The 15,656-nt window shown below is 46.6% G+C and overlaps 1 long non-coding RNA gene across 1 annotated transcript; it reads right to left on the reverse strand.

Annotated features, from left to right (window-relative positions):
• Positions 1-1,370: 1,370 nt before the first annotated feature.
• LOC145717534 (uncharacterized) lies at positions 1,371-5,896 on the reverse strand. Its single transcript, XR_014140820.1, has 4 exons — positions 5,564-5,896; positions 4,901-5,044; positions 4,611-4,696; positions 1,371-1,543 (listed from the first exon to the last, which is right to left on the reverse strand). It is a non-coding gene; the product is annotated as an uncharacterized LOC145717534 (long non-coding RNA).
• Positions 5,897-15,656: the final 9,760 nt, after the last annotated feature.

Raw genomic sequence — 15,656 nt, forward strand, 5'->3', positions numbered from 1 at the left:
ATCAAGAATCGCATGCTCTTCGGACTGAGCCAGCCAGATGCCCCTCTTCAGTAAATACTTTTTTCTTATTACAGAGGTATATGTGTTCACCATAGAAAGTTAGAAAATATAATAAGGGAGCAGAGGAACATATAAGATCACTCATAATTCCACCACCCAGTGCTAACTCTTATTAACACACACTCATTCATATAAAAATATGTGTTGAGTGCCTGCCATGTACTGAGCAGTTTGAAATACACCTTTCTAGGCTATTTATATTTATGTTTTAATGAGATCAACCTGCTTTGTAACCTGCCTTTCCCTCAACAGACAGTTGTGAACATATTGCCAGGTCAGTATATATTTTCCTACAACGTTCCAGGTTTTCATTAGTAAACACGCTCAGAGCTAGATTTTGAACAAAGTCATAACCATTTTTTTTTTTAAGATTTTATTTATTTGACAGAGAGAGACACAGCGAGAGAGGGAACACAAGCAGGGGGAGTGGGAGAGGGAGAAGCAGGCCCCCCGCCAAGCAGGGAGCCCGATGCGGGGGCTCGATCCCAGGACCCCGGGATCATGACCTGAGCCGAAGGCAGATGCTTAACGACTGAGCCACCCAGGCGCCCCAAGTCATAACCATTTTTTTAAGACAATTCCTAGAGGTGTAATTACTAGATCAATTAGTAATCGCGCTTATGCGTCTGGGCAATGCCAGGTGGCCTGTGTCCCCAGCCTTTCTTTACGTCCTTCCCCTCACACATACGCAGTGAACAGGGATAGAACTGTGCTGTCCCTTACAGCAGGCACTAGATACGTGTGGTCATGTAGATTTAAGTTAAAATTAATTAAAATAATATAAACGATTCAGGTCCTCAACTGCACGAGCCACATTCCAAGCACTCAATAGACATACGTGACTAACGGTTACTGCAATAGTTCAGAAAACATTTCCATCATCACACAAAGTGCTCTTGGACATCACTGGTCCAGAACAATGTTCAATTGATGGGAACTGTTAACTATTTTCGGGTGGAGAGATTTGGGGGAATTTTCCTTCTTATTGTATTTCTTGGCCCCAATATAGAGCATTTATCAATGACTCTTCTATATTTATTATGTGTAAAGGCTTCTTCCCTTTGGAGGGCTATACCTCGTTTCCACTAGCCACCTGTGGATGTTTGATTATGGGCAATCTCCAGAGCCCTTATGGTGGGTCACTGGTTTGAATTCAAATTTCCTTCCTGGAGATGGAGCTCAAAAAAGGTGTATTAAGAATCTTTATATAGGGGCACCCGAGTGGCTTAGTTGGTTAAACTCAGCCTGGAGCCTGCTTAAGATTCTCTCTCTCTTCCTCTCCCTCTGTGCCCCTCCCCGCCCCTGCTCACATGTACTCTCTCTCTCTTTCTAAAAAAGAATATATAAATTTACTTATATATGCATAAAGAAATTCTGGAAGGATACCTAAAAAATTAGAAACATTACTTACCTATAGCATGGGGAGTGGGTGTCTCTGCAGATGAGGACAAGAATGGGAAAATTTCCTATGTGAATGTATCACCTATTTAAAAATAGATTAAAAATAAATTTAGAATACATCTTTTTAATAGCATGCAATTGTAAAAAATATAGTAGGCAGTGAAATTCCTTTCCCTGAAGGTTATTGTCAGGTTAATAAGAATCCTTCCAGACTTGGGTCTGTTATAGACAATCACATATGATAGCTTTATTGTATAAATGGCTGGTGTGTTCTCATTCCTTAGAAACCACCAGAGTCCTACCTCCCTTCCTGGTAATAAGAGCTAGAAAAAGGGCTTCTGAAGCTCCAGGACTTCCCACCGTCCCCTCACCTCTCCAGGTGGCCCTTGCTAACACTCGATGTCTCTTTTGAAAGCCCTTGTGTCAGACCCGTTTCCAGGTGATTGCAGAACTCGTGCCAGTCATTAGCCAGCTATGGAGGTCTCCAGGTGGGTTTGCCCCACTGACCTCGCAGATTCAGACCCTTTGCTTCTCGCCCTCTCCCTTCCTCAGGTGTCTCTCTGTGCACACCTTTCCAAGGCACTGCGGGTGAAGGGAGTGAAGAGTGTTTCCGCAGTACTGGGTGGAGCCTTGGTGTATGAAAGAGGCAGGGACACGGGGCACAAGTCACCTCCAGGTCCCCTGTCCTCCAGGAGACTGGTAACAGCCCGTTAACCTACTGCTCTTGTCCAACCTCAGTTCCATAACCACTCCCAACCCCCACCTTGCTGGACACATTTCTGAACCTTTCTTACGTCTTTGCATTTCTGTGATGGGTTTGCCACATTGACCCTGGAGAGTCCGTTCTCCACTCCTTCCCTGGGTGCATCATGGTCCCTACCTTTACTAGGTTGGGGAGTGAGTGAGTAAGGGGCATTTCCAGAGGACTGAATGGGCCTGGAGTCAGTGTAGGAAGGAGGTGGGGACATATGGTGTGAGTCATCCACAAGTGTCTCTGATGCTCCTGGAATTCACCGCCCAGTACCAGGACCAAATAGAGAAATCCCAGTTGTGGTGAGTGGTGTGCCCCCTCCCTGAGAGGCCCAGTAACTGGTCTAGCTTCAAAGGCTGTTCTCCCAGCCACACAAGACTGAAACCAGCAAATCCGTGGAGACAGAAAGTAGATTAGTGGTTGCCAGGGACTAGGGTTGGGGGGATGGGAAGTGACTCTTAATGGGTACGGGGCTTCTTTTTGGATTGATGAAATGTTCTGGAATTGGACTGTGGTGGCAGTTGCTCTGTGAATATACTAAAAATCACTGAAGTATACACTTTAAAAGGGTGCATTTTATGAAATGTGAATTGTATCTCAATAAAAAAATCAATTTATCCCTGGTGGTCTAGTGGTTAGGATTCGGTGTTCTCAATAAAAAAATCGATTTACGGGTTTGCAAATCTACTGAGATCCAATTGACATGCAATAAAACACAACCATTTCAAGGTAGAGTTCAATGATTTTTGGCAAAGACACCATGCCACCATCACTCTCATCAAAATATAGAACCTGTCCATCACCCCAAAAAGTTCCCCTTTGCCCCTTCAGGATTTTTTTCAACAAAAATGAATAGAACACAGACTATCAGAATTCATCACACACAGTAAGGGTATTATTTCATAGAATGAACGTTTCCGCTACATTTAAAGATACATACACATGCATGATAACGTTGGGATGTGGGCCACCATCAAAAAAATGTAAACGCTCCCACAGAAACATGAAGTACCATGCAACGCTTGGTGGTGGTTGTAGAAGGTGCTAAGTACTCGCTCTGACGGCCACTACATGCTGAGAGTTCTGCCAGGCACTTAGCGGGCGTCATCTCGTTTAATCCTTCCAACCACCACCTACCTGTGTCTCATCACCTCATTCCACAGATGAGGAAACCAAGGCGTCCCTACCTGCGCTGGTAGCTGGTTCTATCTGATCCCAAAACATATTGTCCTTAATGCCCTGGTTTCCTCTTGATGGGCTTATGACGCCCGCTGAAACATCAAAGCCTGGAGGATACAGGCAGTTATCTAGCAGTCAGCCTCTTAATTCACTCGAGCACAGCGTAAGTACTGAGAGAGAAAAAGAAGACACAGTCCTCCCTCCAGGGAGCTTGCAGCCCAGTAGGGAGCATCCGCCAGATAGCTAAAAGCACCAAAGAGAAGGCCACATTGTCATGTTGCTCTTTTTCACCCTGGGTGTGACCCGGGGTGTGATGGGCTGGCTCTTCCTATGCGCAGGCCCTCGGAACGTCACCCCGGCCTTTCTCTGGCACAATCCTGGGCAGCTAGGCCAGGTGGAACCTGCCAGGCCCAGTCCCTTCGAGGTTGCTCTGAAAGGCCTGAGGCGGGGGTCTTAGGTGACACACACACAGTCCTGAGGCTGCCGGAGGCCCAGGCCCTTGCTGGAAACCTCGGAGCCTTCCAGAACCCTCCAGAGTCTTCTACCAAGCAACTGGCCACAGAGCACCCGGGGCAGGATTTACAGCACAGAATTCCTTTGTCATTAGGGTCTTTGTTCCTGAGGGTGCCTCCGTGATAGACGGGTAACCGCCATCAGTCTCTCATTGCAAAAGGGTCAAGACCTATAGCATAGGTTCTACCTTCCAGTTAGCCCTAATTGATTTCACCCAAATTGATTTACTGCTAATGAGCCTGTTTGTCTCAAGACCCAAACTTCTTTCTTTATTAGATTCTCTGGCATCATTAAATCTTCCGACCATCAGGGACTGTCTTAAAACACTATTCTTAAACATCACTGCACCCAACACACCCCTGTGGTCTGGAAAAGTCAGCAGACCCCCAACAGAGACCAGTTTTCATCCCAGGTGTAGCTAAAAACCCCGCGAGTCTCATGGTCATTAAGCCTCCTCATTGCCCTCACCTGGTCTCGCTGGCCAGGGCTGATGTGGAAAGAACTGGAGTCAGACAGACCTGGGTTTGGATCCCAGCTCTGTCCCTTGTTAACTGTGTGACCTTGGGCAATTTACCTAACCTCTCTAAACTTTGGTTTCCTCATCTCAAAAAAAAAAAAAAAAGAAAGAAAGAAAAGAAAAGAAAAGAAAAAAGAAAAAAAAAATGAGGCTAACATCCAAAGCCTTGCTGGGTTATTGTGGGATTACCTGAGATCGAGGTATGCAGTTGGCACTTAATACATATCAGCTCTCCTTTTCGTTCCTTTCGTTCGCCTGCCAAGGAGATTAACATTCTGCAGAGACAAGAACAGCCAAGCAACTTTCTCTTAAGGAGGATTTGTATCTTTGTTATTGTTTTTCCTGGAAGGGGATGAACAGGAAACCTCAGACTGGCAACAACACCAAAACCTTGGCCCTTCTCAAATGTATTAAAGGGACGTTTCCACGGGGTCTTCACCGCCGTGCGTTATAACGTACTACGCACCACGCGTGCTCACCTGGAAAACAGTCCTCCTCGCTCCGACTGCAGCGCCCCCAAGAGGTGCGAGCAACCATCGCCCCACTCCCCTGGACCCCTCATCGGCGTGGCCTCCACTTCGGCTCTTGCTGCTCAAAATATGCTTCTCTCCAGGAGGCCAGTTCTAAAACCGCAAAGGAGAGGACACCAGACGCCAGCTCTGGGCCCCTCCGTGCTCTTTCCCCGCAGAGCCCACCGCGATCTGTCCCCCGCCGGCCTCTCCCCTTTCTTCTCCTCCCTCCCCACGCCGGACTGCCTGCGCCTTCCACAAATGCTTCTCTTACCACCCACCCCCCCACCCGCGCGCCAGTCTGTTCCAGCCTCAAGGCCTTGCAGCAGCTGTGCCCTCCACCTGGAGTCTCCTCCCGATGATGCTTCCTTTTCAATATTCAGGCTTCAGATTCAGGGCCACCTGCTCAGAGAGATCTTCTCTGATCCTGGAGGCGCCGCCGTCACATCTATCACTTCGCGCTACTCATTTTCATCCTTGCACTTGTCACTACCTAGAATTCTCTGGTCCCTTGTCTAAGTCTTATTCACCATGCCCACCCACCCCACCCCGGCCCGGCTGCCTAGAACACCGCCTGGCACACGGCAGGTGCGCCACCCGCGTTTGTTACATAAATGAACCCTTTTGTCTCACCATCGAAGCATAAATCAATGATCTTCAGGATGGTCTCTCTTCAGAGGAGAGCCCCTCATATGTAAGTGTCTAGACAGTCCTTTTATTTCTGGCAATTTTGGCAAAGTGACTTGCTTCTGGAATTTAACAAAACCAGACAACGCCTGTCTTCCTAGTCTCATCCAAAGCTGTGCCACCTCGTCCAGAACCTGCAGAGACTCTTGCAGTCTGGCCCCTCCGTAATAACTAGGCACGGATGAGACAGAAGTTTGACAAATCCCTCTGGAATATTCAGCTGCCTGAAAAACTGGACTGGAGCTTCAAGCCAGAGGGAGCTTGAAGCTAGAGAAGGCCCCCGCTCCTCCGTGGCTGGACACATGGGATTAATTCAAGCAGAAGCCAGGCAAGAATACTGGCCCCTGAGAATGCTAAAGAAAGGGAATTTTAAGATCCAGACTGAAAAGAAAGCGGGACTGGAGGGGAGGTGGGGGAGCGCAGGAAGGACTCACCCTCCTTAATCCAAGGGGTCTTAATCTGCTAGGATTGATACTAAATGTTAAATTGGGGACAGGTGCGTGCATGCGCTGTGCACGTGTGTGTTTCAGGGAGAGGGTCTATGGTTTTTATCAGGGTTGCAGTAGGATCTGTGCCCCAAAAGTTTAAGAGGCGCAGATCAAGAAGGCATGCAATTAGGTTAAAGAATCATCTCCATCCTAAACACGACCTGAACTGGAACAGTCACGAGAAAGGAAAAGTGCTTTGTGCTCCAAAGAAAACAACAGCCATTTCCAACAGGAATTGGCTGTCACATTCTCTGCACTTGGAAAAAAAATCAACAGAGCATCCGCCCAGCCTGCTCAAGGCCCATCCCTTAAGCCCAGGTCTCTGGGGAAGGCAGTGAGCCTTTGTTTTCCAGTCTGTGGGCAACTGGCTAGGCAAGAAGCCAGAGGGGAGAGACCTCGATGGAAGAAAATACAGAGATGCGCCACGCTGTGCGGCCTAGAAGCACCCGGAGGTGGACTCTGGCTGATGCCCCAAGGCCCATGGAGTGAGGAAGAAGGTGCTAGTTATGGACCCCTGATGTCTTGATTTGGCTCCAGGGAGGATGCTGGGCCTGCTTTGCCCTCGGGGTGCTCCAAGGCACGACCGTATTAGTCACAGGCCTGGGTGCTTTTCTGAGTCAGTTTTGGACTCCTCACGGTTGGGAGGCCTACCTGCGGCCACCGCAGCTATCCGACTTGAGCTCCTGCCTGTTCGAGGCCATGTGTCACGTCTGGTGTTCAGGAAGAACATTCCCTTCCCCTGGCCCTTCTTGCCTTTGTGAAGGCAGAACCTGGGACGTGGCAGGAGTCCCAATAAACGCTGGGAGGAGAGCTGTGAGCAGGCGGCAGGCCCCGAGCCAGGGTGCTGTGCCAGCCCTCAGTGTAACCTCCAGGGAGGGCACAGTCCACACACGTCCCGGCTTCCAAGAGGCAGGCCCTGGGTGGCAGCCTGCAGCCCTGGCCTCTCCGGGAGTCCCGTGGACTCACACTCAGACTGGCGTTGTGATTTTTTGATATTTGTATGTGTTCTATCTTTAATATATCCCAGGGGGGGATTCTTGATGTCCTTCCCTAAATCGGATTCTCCTCCAAGCTTCCCCATCGCAATACATAGCCCCTTCATCACCCAGCAGCTCCTCCTTCGGCTCCCAGCTAAGCAGCACCTCCTCCTTCTCCTTGCAGAGACCTTCCCAGGCGCTGAATCTAGTGTCATCATACACCCCGCCCCCCACACACACCCACACACCAAGATGCTCTCTTTCATGTCAGCCTGTTTGCTGACATGTACAAGTTACATTCTGTAACTTTTATTTTTCTGTATGTCTCTCCACTCAAAATGTCAGGTCCATGAGGACCAAGGGTCTTTATTGGCTTCTCCAGAGTCACTCTCCAGCCTTCTCCCCTGTCCTCTAGGCCTGAGGAGGCTGACAATGGGGCCTGCGTGGCCCAAGCTCCCCGAAGCCGCTGGCAGCAGCCAGGCGAAGGGACGGTGGGTAGGTGGCCCCTCCCTGCCACAGCTCCTACGAAGCAGCCTTCTCCTGCGGCTCTTGCCGGGTTCCAGCAACGACTTTCTCCCCTTGCCCTCCCAGGCCCCGGGTGGGGGAGGATGGCTGCCGTCTGTTGCCAACCCTGACATGCTGCGAACAGTCCATTCATGAAACTCTCCTCAGTGACCCATCTTAAATGTGCCACCTGATACCTGACAATGGTTCTGACCAATACAGGGGCCATGTCTAACTCACTGGCCAGTGTCTCCCACCAGTGGGCTAAGGGATGTCTGGCATACCTCAGGGACTTAATACGTGGCTTTTGAATAAATGAATGCATAAGGATACTATGTTTTTATTTACATTTTTTTAAAGATAGAATTCATATACCATAAAACTCACCCTTCTAATGTTTCTAACTCAGTGGTTTTTAGTTCATTCACAAGCTTGTGAGACTATCATCAGTAATTCCAGAACATTTTCTCATTACTTCAAAAAGAAACCCTGTACCCATTAGGGTCTCTCCCCGTTTCCCCCCATTGGCAACCACAATCTACTTTCTGTCTCTATACACTTGCCTATTCTGGACACTTCCTATAAGCGGAATTATGTAGTATGTGGCTTTCTGCGCCTGCTTCTTTCACTTAGCATCATGTTGCCCACATGTAGCAACATTTCATTCCTCTTTATGCTCAGTAATCTAATCTGTTGTCTGGAGAGACCACATCTTATGCACTCATTCATCAGTTGAAGGCGGTTTCTGACTTTTGGCTATTATGAATAATGCTGCTATAAACATTCATGTACAAGTTTTTGTATGAACGTAAGTTTTCAGTTCTCTTGGGTAGAAACCTCGGAGTGGAATTTCTGGGCCACGTGGTAACCCTACGTTTACGTTTTTGAGGAAAGACACTTTGTTTTCAATCTCTCTGCGCCCCTCAGCGCTGCACAGCAGTCTCTTCAGCCTGTGGCCCCAGGTGTTGGCATCTGCCTGGAGAACCCAAACTGACACGGATGTGGAGCAAAGGGGGTCTCAAACGCCGTAGGTCCACGGCAGGTATGCACCCACGAGACAGACATTCTTGCACACCTGCACCAGGATATTCAAACAAGGATGCTCAAAGCAACATCACTGGCCGAACATCGGAGATAACCTAATGCTCACTACCAGTAGCATGGATAAATACATTGTGGGAGAAAAAAAGAAAATAAATGGATTACGGCTATGCGTAACAGCACAGAGGAACCTCACAAACACAGTGGAAGAAAAAAAAAACACAAATTACAAAAGAATATGGACAGTTTCACTTCCAAGAAGTTCCAAAACAAGTAAAACCAAATCATGTAGTTTAGGGATGCATATGTAGGTGGAAAAACTATTAAAAACCGTTTCAACGGCAAACAGGATATTGGTTGCCCTTGGCAGGGAGACGCGGTTGGGGAGAGGCTCAGGAAGGTCTGAGCAGCAGCCCGTTGTGTGGTTCCTGTCCTGGGTGAGATACATCAAGGTTCACGTGGAGTTATTTTTAACTGTACGTAGGTACTGACCGAACCATGCACTATTCTGAAGGTTTTATTTCACCATTTAAAGGATAGACAGAACAGAACCTCAGTCTAGATGTCAGGAGACCCGGATTCCCCAGATCAGCTTGACCGTGCGAGAGCTGTGTGACATGAGACAAATGATCTCATCTCTCTGCCTCAACTTTTTTCTAATATGGGATGATAATAACTGCCACTTATTCGGGGCTTCCTATTCCTAGGCACCATGCTAAGTGCTGTTACATATGTTATCAGTGGTTATTATGCATCTCTTGGTCTGAAGCCAGGCTAAGCTGAAAGTCTTACAAGGGTGCAGAAATCACCTACAGAAGCTGATGCCAGGGCGCAGCCAGGGGACAGACTCTGGCAACTCAGTCTCTCAGGGCTGCCTTTCTCTCTGTAATTGTTGCATTCTTCTCTTTTGCTTTAAACTGCATCCCAGGGGCGCCTGGGTGGCTCGGTCGTTGGGTGTCTGCCTTCGGCTCAGGTCATGGTCCCGGGATCCTGGGATCGAGCCCCGCATCGGGCTCCCTGCTCGGCGGGAAGCCTGCTTCTCCCTCTCCCACTCCCCCTGCTTGTGTTCCCTCTCTCGCTGTGTCTCTCTCTGTAAAATAAATAAATAAATAAATAATCTTAAACTGCATCCCAGCCCACCTGTGAGGAAACGACCACCCACAACTCTCAGGTTTTTATCTTCTCCGTTCAAGACACCGGCCAGACCCGACTCTCAGTGCAAATTACAAGTTCCCCGGAGAGAGAATTCTTACTGCTTTAGCTTGGATGCTGTGTCCACCCCTGACCCAGTCAACTGTGGCAAAGGGGCAGTCACACTATGCAGAATGCCTGCTAGGGACAACCATCATGAAACTAAACGGGACTATGGGTTGTTGGCAGTCAGCCCATGGAAATCTAATTCTGTAAGGGTGTCAGTTTCTCAAAGAGAGGGAAGAGATAGTGGAAGAACAGATGATCCAATGTCAACTGTTATTTAATCTACTCTTTATAACAACCCAATGAGATAATGTCGATATCCCCATTTTAAAGATAAAGAGACTGAGAATCAGATAGGACCCAGGGTTTCTCAACAGTGGCACCACTCACATTTTAGACTGAACAATTCTTTGTGGTGGGGGGCTGTCCCGTGCATTGCAGGATGTTTAGCAGTAATCCTGGCCTCCACCCACTTGATGTTAATGGCACTCCTCCAGTGGTGACGAGCAAAAATATCTCCATGGGGGGCGCCCGGGTGGCTCAGTCAGTTAAGCATCTCGCTTCGGCTCAGGTCATGATCTCAGGGTCCCAGGATCGAGCCCCGAGTCAGGCTCCCTGCTCAGCGGGGAGTCTGCCTCTCCCTTTCCCTCTGTGCTCTCTCTAGCTCTCTTTCTCTCTCAAATAAATAAATAAAACCTTTAAAAAAAAATCTCTACATTGCAAAATGTCCCCTGGAATAGAGAACCACCAACACAGGCTAACTAGATTGCACAGCAGCCCTCCACTAGTAAGACAGAGACAGGAATCAAACCCAGGTCTCAGTGACTCAGGAGCCTTCCCTTGGTCACTGTCTCTCCAAGGATCAGATCTAACTTACCTCCCTCACAAGGTGGTAATGAGGATATAATGATGAGAGAGCACCCTGAAGTTAGGTGGAACGTATTGTCTCTGCATTCTTTTTGTGCTTCCAGTTCTGTGGATCGATGTGGCTGCTCAAACAGCACAAGGCTCTACATTTCTCAGGAACTTGAATTCCAAGGGCCTGACCATTAACCAACCATACTCCCTCCCCATTTAGTTTCATGATGGGATTCCTCTTCAAATCTTCTCCCTCCTGAAGACTGGTATTCTCAGAGTCTTGCTTGTCACATGGTCAATTCCACTCTATCCAACCTATGATTTATGGTAACTTTCCTTAGCTAGTTTTCTTCTGGAGGAGTCAAGTCCTTCTCCAGATAATTGGTCCCCAACACCCATATATTCTTCTTCCACCAAAAACAAAAACCAAAACCCCTGACGAAGCATGTTACATTTCTTCCTCCATGAACTAGAGATCTCAATAACCTGAGGTGCATGAGGTCTGCAACTGCATTCTTTCAAACCCAGTGGTTTCCTTGGAGTGGACCCCTGGTAACTCAATGGCCTCTCTGAGAATGTGACTTGACAAAGCGCTTCATTGACTGACTCTAATCTGTTAGTTTTTATTCAGGTTTCTCATATTCCTTGTGACTGAATTCTAAAAATGATGAAGTCCTTCATTTGCAAGGCTTTGAGGCTCTCCCATCCGAACCAAAAAGGAAAACATTTTGGCTGAGATTAGGGGAGGTTGGCCTTGCACACACACTAGCGACAGCAGGTCTTTACGGTGAGCTTCTGGAAGTTTATGAAAGAAAGTATGTCCCTAGCTTTTTGGCTCCTCCTAAAATGACCACAATATGCCATTCATATCCGTCCAGTCAAGATATAGCTTGTTTGAAGGCGGGGTTACAATGTAATATTTTTTAGTAAACTTTTTAAATTGAAGTATAACTTACATGCAGAAAGGCACACAAATCAAACATATAGTTTGATGAATTTATCTTAAAGTACACACACCCATATAACCACCCACCACCCAGATCAAGAAAGCACTAGCATTCCAGAAGCCCCTCTCAGAATCCTCTTCCGGTCACTATCCTAACCCTCTCCCTAAATGTAACCACTATAATTTTAATCTTATGACCTCCATATTTTTTATGTATCTGATGGCCCAGATAATTATCTCTGGAGGCCAAGGTTAATCAGAAGCTGGGAGGATTGTTTCCCCATGAGTCATTCTTAAGAATAGTTCATCAGTGAGGATGCTTCCAGCTGCAAGTAATAGAAACTTCAACTCAAACAGCTTACACAATAAGAAAATTTATGATCTCCACATAAATGGGAGTCCTGCTGTAGAGTGAGCTTCAGGGTTAATTGAATCAGCGCTTTCAGTCAACAAAGTCCCATGTTCTTTCCATCTCTCCGCCATCTTGGTGTTTGCCTCATTCTCAGGCTGGCAACAGGACAACGCAGCACTTCTTTCTGTGACTCTCTCTTTGGAGGGAACTTCTGCCAGAGTCTCAACCTACTGGTGAGGATTTGGTCACATGTGCAACCAATCAGACCAGGAGACAGGATTGCCCAGTTGCCTTAGATTTATATGGCATGAGATGGAGGTTGAGAAGTCCACTCCAATGCTCCCGTGGAACGCCACGTGGTACTCATGGAAAATGTCGGGCCCGACTCATCTATAAACATGCTTTATAATGCTAAATGGTAACAGGGTTATAAAAAGTGGAGGTTTGTGGCTGGACATACTGCTGGAGATTCAAGGTTACAGGTAAGTAACTCTCTGTGAGGAAAGAATAAATTGACCGTGGCAAAATAAACACAGCAGCTCTTGCCCTCTCTCTCCTCTGAGCGTCAGTGATCCTTCCTCTCTGAATTGCCTGTTTGGGCACTGAGTCATAAACATCATTTAAAAAGTCACTGGGATGGTGTCTGTTACCAGTTATGCTAATCACAAGACATAATGTTTCAGTATACACTTAGGACAAATCCCACTTCATTACAAATCACATGATGGCGAGCAGCACAAACATGGGGCACGCTATTTAAATGCTACCAGGTGGGACGCCTGGGAGGCTCAGTCGGCTAAGCGTCTGCCTTCAGCTCGGGTCGTGATCCCAGGGTCCTGGGATCGAGTCCCGTATTGGGCTCCCTGCTCAGCGGGGAGCCTGCTTCTCCCTCTCCCTCTGCTTGCTATTCCCTCTGCTTATGCTCTGTCAAATAAATAAAATCTTAAAAAAAAAATAAAAAAAAATTATAAATGCTACCAGGTGTGTGAGTCACGGCTCCTCAAAGGACTCCTTCAGTTACCCAATACCCAACAGCCATTCAGTCTTCCTAGAAGTTTGAATATTCTCTATGTTAAAATCTCAATTTTAAAATAAATACTATAAATATGAGTCATACATATATATGTCTTAGTATTCATTTGCATAAAATAGTTGGAAATGTAACATTTTGACATCCCCTTTAACACTGTGCTAGTCACATATTATTAGAACACCGGTGAATACCTGTGCTGGAATCCATCAACAAAGAAGATCTGGGTAGGCAAGCTATACGCATCAGTGAAAAACAATCATAATAATGATGTACAATAGTCATATTTTTTGTGTTAAATGGTAAAATGTGTATGTCTGTGGGTGGTATGACAAACAGCAGATAGGTTTCAAAGACAAGGTATTACACTGGATATCTATGTAAATTTTACATATGTAAGTATATGTACACCAATAATTTTACATTTTGTAAAGAAAACAGGGTCTCTAAATAATCATTCAGGGGCGCCTGGGTGGCTCAGTCATTAAGCGTCTGCCTTCGGCTCAGGTCATGATCCCAGTGTCCTGGGATCGAGCCCTGCATCGGGCTCCCCGCTCCGCAGGAAGCCTGCTTCTCCCTCTCCCCTCCCCCTGCTTGTGTTCCCTCTCTCACTCTGTCTCTCTCTGTCAAATAAATAAATAAAATCTTTTAAAAAAAAAAATAAATAAATAATCATTCATAGTGGATAAATATCAACTGATATTATTCTCAGCACCAAGGAAGAATGAATACAAGGGCAATTCCAATTAAAGAGTACAAAATCCAGCATATCCTTCAGAAAAATACATACCACAAAACTAATAGACTTGAGGACATTTTTTCATAAATGTTTCTAATTTTATTTGCTACTATATTTATAAGGCAACATACCAGCACAAATATTATAATACCTAAATGTACATTCTAATTTGGGAAAGTACATCAAACACTGGGCCCTAATGGACCTAACCTCCCCCCCCAGTTTCAGAAAATGTATTCTTTTTTACTAAAATAAAAATATAATATCCTGTGATCATCAATCACTTTAAATGTGTTTTATATCCAACAGCCTCCCAATAACCCCTGGATGTTCCAATGTTCGTTCTTGTTAGAATTCCAGTTCTTTCTCAAGAATAACATGAGGCATATATATTTTACTATTCCTTTGTATGTCAACTGGGAATGTCTTTTTTTTTTAAGATTTTATTTATTTGAGAAAGAGAGAGATATCGTGAGCATGGGGGGGAGGGGCAAAGGGAGAGGGAGAAGCAAACTCCCCACTGAGCAGGGAGTCCGACACATGGGCCTCGATCCCAGGGCCCAGAGATCATGACCTGAGCCAAAGGCAGACACTTAACCGACTGACTCACCCAGGCACCCGTCTTTTATTTATAATTCCAAACTACCCCAGTTTGATTTTTGGCCTCTTTTTTTTTAAGATTTATTTATTTATTTGAGAGAGAGAGAGAGAACACATGCGTGCTCACGCAAGTGGGGGAGGGTCAGAGGGAGAGGAAGAAAATCCCAAGCAGACTCCCCATTAAGCACAGAGCTGGAGGCGGGGCTCGATCTGATGACCCTTAGATCATGACCTGAGCCGAAACCAAGAGTCCAGTGCTTAACCGACTTAGCCACCCAAGCGCCCCTAGATTAGGCCTTTCGGAAAGAAGTTGAGTATTTCACGATGCCAAGATCCAACAGAGTCATCTAATGAGGATCCCAAATGATATGAAGAAGCCCGTTAGTTTGCTCCACAAAGGTCAGATCAAGGTTGTAGATTTTAAGAAGAATGCTCGTTTCTGCCACATGAGCAGAGGGCACATTTTCTATTTCCCCAGACAGCAGTTCCCCCTTCTTGGCCAGTAAGTTTCAAGATCCCCAGAGGATGCCTGAAACTGCAGATAATACCAAACCCTACGTGTTTTTTCCTATACTACATACCTATGACATAATTTATGAATTAGGCACAGCAAGAAATTAACAGTAGCTAATAATAAAAAAAGCAATTTAAACAATCAACTGTAATAAAAATTATGGGAATGGGGTCTCTCTCAAAATATCTTACTGTACTTTACACACCCTTCTTCTTGTGATGATGTGAGATGATAAAATGCCTACATGATGAGATGAAGCGAGGTGGATCGGACAGTCATGGTGACATAGGTTAGGTTACAACTGACCTTCTGACCCTACCTCAGAAGCAGGATCATCTGCTTCCTGACCGCAGTTGACCGTGGGTAACTGAAACCGCAAAAAGGGAAACCACAGAGAAGGGGGCAGGGGTGGGGACGGCTAGAACTACTCCAAGCAAATGTATTCTGAGCACCTACTATGTGTAGAACATTGCACCAAGGAGGGAGGTAATAAAGTAAGTCTCCTGCCCGATCCCCACCCTCAAGGACACTCCAGTCCAGCTGAGACAACACAGGAACTAGTCTGGCACTAAAGAATAAAAATGGCCATGGGTGTGATAAGCATTCAGAGGGGGGAGAATTCAATTGGGGGGGGGGAGTAATGTGAGGTTTCATAGAGGAAGTGAGACCTAGCATTTGACTGCAGTCTGGGTAGGATTCATCCAGGCCAATGTGGTAAATATGGCGCCCATCCACGGCCACTCTTTGTGCCCGCGGCAGGCATCGTTAGTGAACGCCAGCGTGGCTCCCCTTC

This window comes from Leptonychotes weddellii, chromosome 16, assembly GCF_054177405.1.
Source record: "Leptonychotes weddellii isolate Sample4059 chromosome 16, ASM5417740v2, whole genome shotgun sequence".
In the NCBI taxonomy this organism is placed as follows: domain Eukaryota; kingdom Metazoa; phylum Chordata; class Mammalia; order Carnivora; family Phocidae; genus Leptonychotes; species Leptonychotes weddellii.